The following is a 5343-nucleotide window of genomic DNA, read 5'->3' on the forward strand; positions in this document are numbered from 1 at the left end:
ATTAAGGGCTCGGTATATGATACCGGGGCATTTCGACCGAGTATTCAGGACCCGAAGAGGAAATCCAAATTGGCCCAAAGAATTGGAGCCCAATCGTAGTCCAAATAGTGGCCCAAGAGAGTCGCCTGGCCAAAGAGGCTGGCGCCCGGAGGCGCGCTCGGCCGGGCGAGGGAAGCAAAGGCTGACGCCCGAACTCGCGCCCGGCCGGGCGCGAGAAATGTACCTGATGGAAAAAGGCGCGGAGTTAATTATTCGACGTTTAAGTTTGTTTTAGTTTAGGATTCTCACGGAGTATAAATATTTCTCCGTAAAACGAGTTTAGGACCTTCTTTTACTTTTTCTTAATTATTTTCTTAGATTTTCTCTCTTTACTTAGCTTGTAGATTAGTTTCTCTCTCTTATACTTTGTTCTTAACTTTATTCTTAATTCCAGATTTTATTTGGTAACGATTTCTCTTCTCTTAATCTTAGTCATTTATTTTATTTCTTTGATCATGTCTTGTTTTATTGCTTTGATTAGTTTAGATTTAATTATGTGTGAGTAGTTCTATTTCTAGGGTTTATGGGGATCCATAAATAATATGAAGGGGTAATTTATGGTTGTTAATTGTCAATGCTAGATTAATTTCCTATTGATTGATTTAATGCTCTGTGACTAGATTTGCGCAGATCTTTTATGCATGAGTTTAACAATATTGATTCGAGATTCGACATATGCGAATTAATGTTTAGGTCTAGTTTCAATAGGCAGGTTAATTTATAAATGGTTAAGTCGAGATTCGAGAGATGAGATTTAATACCGGTAGATTAATTGTGTGATTGTAATACGTAGCGAAAGCCCTTTATGATCTGATTAATGTATGCATTGATGATTGATTATTATGTTTTACCTTGGAATAATATTTATTGGTGAACCTATGCCCTAGATCCTTTTATTCATTGTTTTCTCCTTATTCTTAATCTTCGTTGTTTAGTTTCTTTTGATTATATTATATTGGTTACTTTATAATCTAGATTATATTAGTTAATTAGGAATAGAAAGACTCGTTTCTCTGTGGATTCGACCCTACTTCCCTATCTACATTAGTTAGAGGATTTAGGAATTACTTTTGATTAGGGGATACGACTTTACCCTGTAAAAAATTGGCACCGTTGCCGGGGAAACGGTTTTATTTTTATTTTTGATTATTTTTGTAGTCTAGGTTATTTCTTTTTGTCTCAGAGAACGTTAGTTCTTTGAGGCAAGTCTCATATTTGCTTTTAGTTTTTTTTGTTTATGCCCAGGTGTTCCAGATCAGGGTACGTCCCATTCGATCCTGAGATCGAACGATCCTTCTATAGACAGAAGAATCTTTACAAGAAAATTCTGTCGGATTTCGGTGATAATAATAATCACCGGGACCCTCCAGCTGATTCTAGCAATTTGGAGGTATCATCAGATCTAGAATCAGAGATGACGGCTCCAAAGAAGCTTAGTGATTACTCACAACCAAAGCTTACAGATTTTCCACATCTCACTCCCACTCCGGCTCTTGATGGGGTACAATTTGAGATTAAACCTCAATTTATAACGATGATAGAGAGGAAGCAATTTAGTGGAGTTAAGGGTGAAGACCCAAATCTTCACATTGCAGACTATTGTCAGTATTGTAATACCATCAGGCAAGCCGGGGTCACACAAGACCAAATCAGGGAGATTCTCTTCCCTTTTCTTTAACCGGAAAATCCAAATTATGGTTTAATGGCTTAAATAGAACTTCACTTGGTATAACTGACTGGGAAAATCTTGTTTTGAATTTTTATAACAAGTATTATCCTGCAGAGAGAACAGCCATACTACGGAGTGCAATTCAGAACTTTTCCCAAGAAGCCGATGAAACTTTATATGAGGCTTGGGAGAGGTTCAAGGACCTACAAAGAGAATGCCCCCGCCATAATTTAGCCCAATGGCAGTTAATCCAAGCTTTTTACAATGGCATTGGAAATTCATCTAGAATAATTTTAGACTCTGTAGCTAGTGGGAGGTTTATGAATCTTAATGTTGATGATGCAGGTCAGGTTATTGAAGATATGGCGATACATAATTCCCAATATGGGAATCCTAGAGGCTTTGCTAACAAGGGGAAGCATAGTGTTGACTCTGTATCCTTTTTGCAAGCTTAATTAACTTCTATCTGCCAGAAATTAGATAATCTTAGCACTGCTAATGTAGCTAATGTTTTTGCAATTAATAATAATGCTAATGAGGCTTTTTGTGAAAATTGTGGAATTTTAGGTCATTGGGAACAAGATTGCAGGAGTTCCGTGGAGCAAGTTAATGCCTTTCAAGCTTATAGGCAAAACAACCCATACTCCAACACCTACAATCCTGGGTACCGGAATCATTCGTACCTTTCCTACCGGAGTACTAATGTTCATAATCCACCACCATAAGAACCACAGGCGCCACAACAACAACAACAGAAATATTACCACCCTAATGCTTGCCAGAAGAACCAACCACAACAACCCTCCTCATCTTCCGACCCTGCTTTGGTAGAAATTAGAGCGATGTTGGTTAATATGCAGAAGCACATGGAGAGTAGAGATGCCCAAATTGATTCAATTCTAGCACATAATAAATGTAGATAATCAAATTGCGCAACTTTCCGCTACTCTACAAGCCCGCCAACAAGGAGCTTTGCCAGCATAGCCGACCAGGCCTACGGATCAAGCTTATGCAATTACTCTAAGGAGTGGTTCAAACTATGAAGGGCCCCCTATGCCCAGAGTTGATGAACCTGTTTTAATAAATAATGCTAATATTGATTCCGTTAAACCAGACAATGTAGCTAATAGCCCTGCAGGGCTAAAGCATAGTACTAATATATCTAATTCTACATTGCAGGGTACGACCCCAGAGAAGGTGGCCACTCTAGATAAGAGCAATAATGCTCTAAAGCCAGTTATCAAACTTCCATTCCCCAATCGTCACTTGAAAACAAATTTGGATAAGCAGTTTGGTAAGTTCCTGGAGACGATAAAAGATTTGAAGGTAACAGTCCCCTTCACTGAATTAATCACACAAATTCCTGCTTATGCAAAATTTATGAAAGAAATATTGACGACAAAAAGGTCTTTTAGTGAGGTAGAGACAGTAGCTTTCACTACAGAGTGTAGTGCCGTACTTCAGAATAAATCTCCACCTAAATTAAAAGATCCGGGCAGTTTTTCTATCCCTTGTCATATTGGCAATCTAATGATTGATAATGCATTGTGTGATTTGGGTGCTAGCGTTAGTGTTATGCCATTATATGTGTGTTCCAAGTTGAATATGGGTAGATTAAAAGCTACTAATATTACTCTACAAATGGCCGACCGTTCTTTCAAATACCCCTTAGGTGTTTTAGAGGATGTTCCCGTTAGAGTAGGTAAATTTTATATACCCGTTGATTTTGTTGTTCTTGATAAGGCCGAGGATATGTAAACCCCAATCATTTTGGGTAGACCATTCCTTAACACTGCAGGAGCAATTATATAAGTGAGAAGTGGTAAATTAACACTATCAGTAGGGGACGATAAAATTATTTTTAATCTTAATAATACCCCTAAAAGCCCCATGACAGAGGAGAAGTGCTTTAGTGTTAATGTGGTTCACATTTATTCTAACAAGCCCCAAGCTCTTGAAAAATAGCCCTTGGAGGCGGTATCTTGTGTTGCATCCCTTTCAGATGAGATAGACAAATGGCAGAAGGAAGTTGATGTAATAGAAAGAGCCCTCTACACTGTCGGTCTTGGTTTTGAGGACGAAAAGGTGGAATCAATCAAGCAAGTTGTGGAAATTGAGCCTACGGTGAGTGTTCCGCTAGATCGAGTTGCAAGTGTTAAATGCAATGACAATTTGAAGCAATCCTCGATAAAAGAGGGATCTTTAGTGCGTAGCATTGAAGAACCCCCAATCCAAGTCAAGGAGGATCCACCAGATAAGGTGAATTGGCGTCCCACAGGGTATGTCAGGAAGCCACGTCGTAGCCTAAACACCGCTCGACCGGGTGAGAAACCGCCCGACCAAGCGTTAGGCCAAGGGTCCTAGTTCTTGTACTTGGTAAGAAGGTTGTGCGGGATCTAGATAAACCAGCGCTTTGCGGGAGGCAACCCGTATTTTAATGCTTTTTAGACTAGTTTTTCTTTCTTTTTCTTATGAGAGGAGAGATGAGGGAATTTAATGAGTTTTATGAGTTTTTGTACAGGTTTGAATGAAAAGAGTTAGCCAAAAATTGAAGAAAAGAAGAAAGTAAAGATTTCGTCAAATTAGCCTCGGGCCCGACCATGCGAAGCTCGCCCGATCGGGCGCGAGAGCTGGGTTAAAAAAATCAGGTCTTTTCGCTTGACCGGGCGAAGGGCGCCCGACCGGGCGCGAAACTCGTCATATACGGACATCTTCGATCGCCCGATTGGTCAAATCTCGCCCGACCGGGCGCGAGAAGAGACGAAAATTTCAGCATCAGATCGCCGGATCGGGCGAAGGGCGCCTGACCGGGCGCGAGAGTAGACAAATCCGGTCACTTAGATCGCCCGACCGGGCGAAGTGCCGCCCGACCGGGCGCGAGAGCATAGTAGAAAAATAATTTTAAATCGCCCGATCGGGCGAACACCCGCCCGACCTTCTTCTTCTTTTTCTTTTTTCGTTCTTTTCTCATTTATTCTCTTTCCTCCATAACTTTCTCTCTCTAAAACCTTAAATCCTCTACCTTCTCTCTAAGATTCTCTCTTCATTTCTCACCCAAATCCAAATATTTTTACATTTTATTAACCCTCTCTTCATCCTCTACAATTCTATACATAAATTTTCGAATTTCATTCAAATTAATTTTCATACCCATTTTTACCATGGCTTCAAAGAGGGCTCGATCTATTTTCGGTAGGAGTTCTAGCTCGAGGGAGGAGTACGACCCGGATTTACAACTCCCTACTAGCCGACGATCCGTATTGCTAGCCTGGAGAAAAAGGAGCGGCTAGAACACCTAGTCGGGCGCGAGGTAATTCCTTCACGGTGGTTACACCGCCCTACTTTAGAAACTTATGGTTTGTTGATTTTGTTAAACGATTTTTGAATGACATAGGGATGAGAAAATTCGTTGATATGCATTATCCTACATATCGTGAATTAACTTGTGAATTCTTGTCTTCTTTGGAAGTTGTAAATAGTAGAAATGGACCGAATTTATTTTTTAGATTGAACAATAGAAATATTAGTTTAACATATGTGGAATTTTGTAAATTGTTTGAATTAAATTCTTAATTACCATACCAATGGCATGCTGATTACAAAATGGGTGACATTTATCATGCTCTTACTGGTTT

The 5343-nt window shown here is 39.8% G+C and overlaps 1 non-coding gene across 1 annotated transcript; it reads right to left on the bottom strand.

The window, feature by feature from the left end:
* Nucleotides 1–1833: 1833 nt before the first annotated feature.
* On the bottom strand, nt 1834–1940 carry LOC145556962 (small nucleolar RNA R71). Its single transcript, XR_014092051.1, has one exon. It is a non-coding gene; the product is annotated as a small nucleolar RNA R71 (small nucleolar RNA).
* Between the last annotated feature and the right edge of the window lie 3403 nt (nt 1941–5343).

Source organism: Chenopodium album, chromosome 8 (assembly GCF_948465745.1).
Source record: "Chenopodium album chromosome 8, dcCheAlbu1.1, whole genome shotgun sequence".
Lineage (NCBI taxonomy): Eukaryota > Viridiplantae > Streptophyta > Magnoliopsida > Caryophyllales > Amaranthaceae > Chenopodium > Chenopodium album.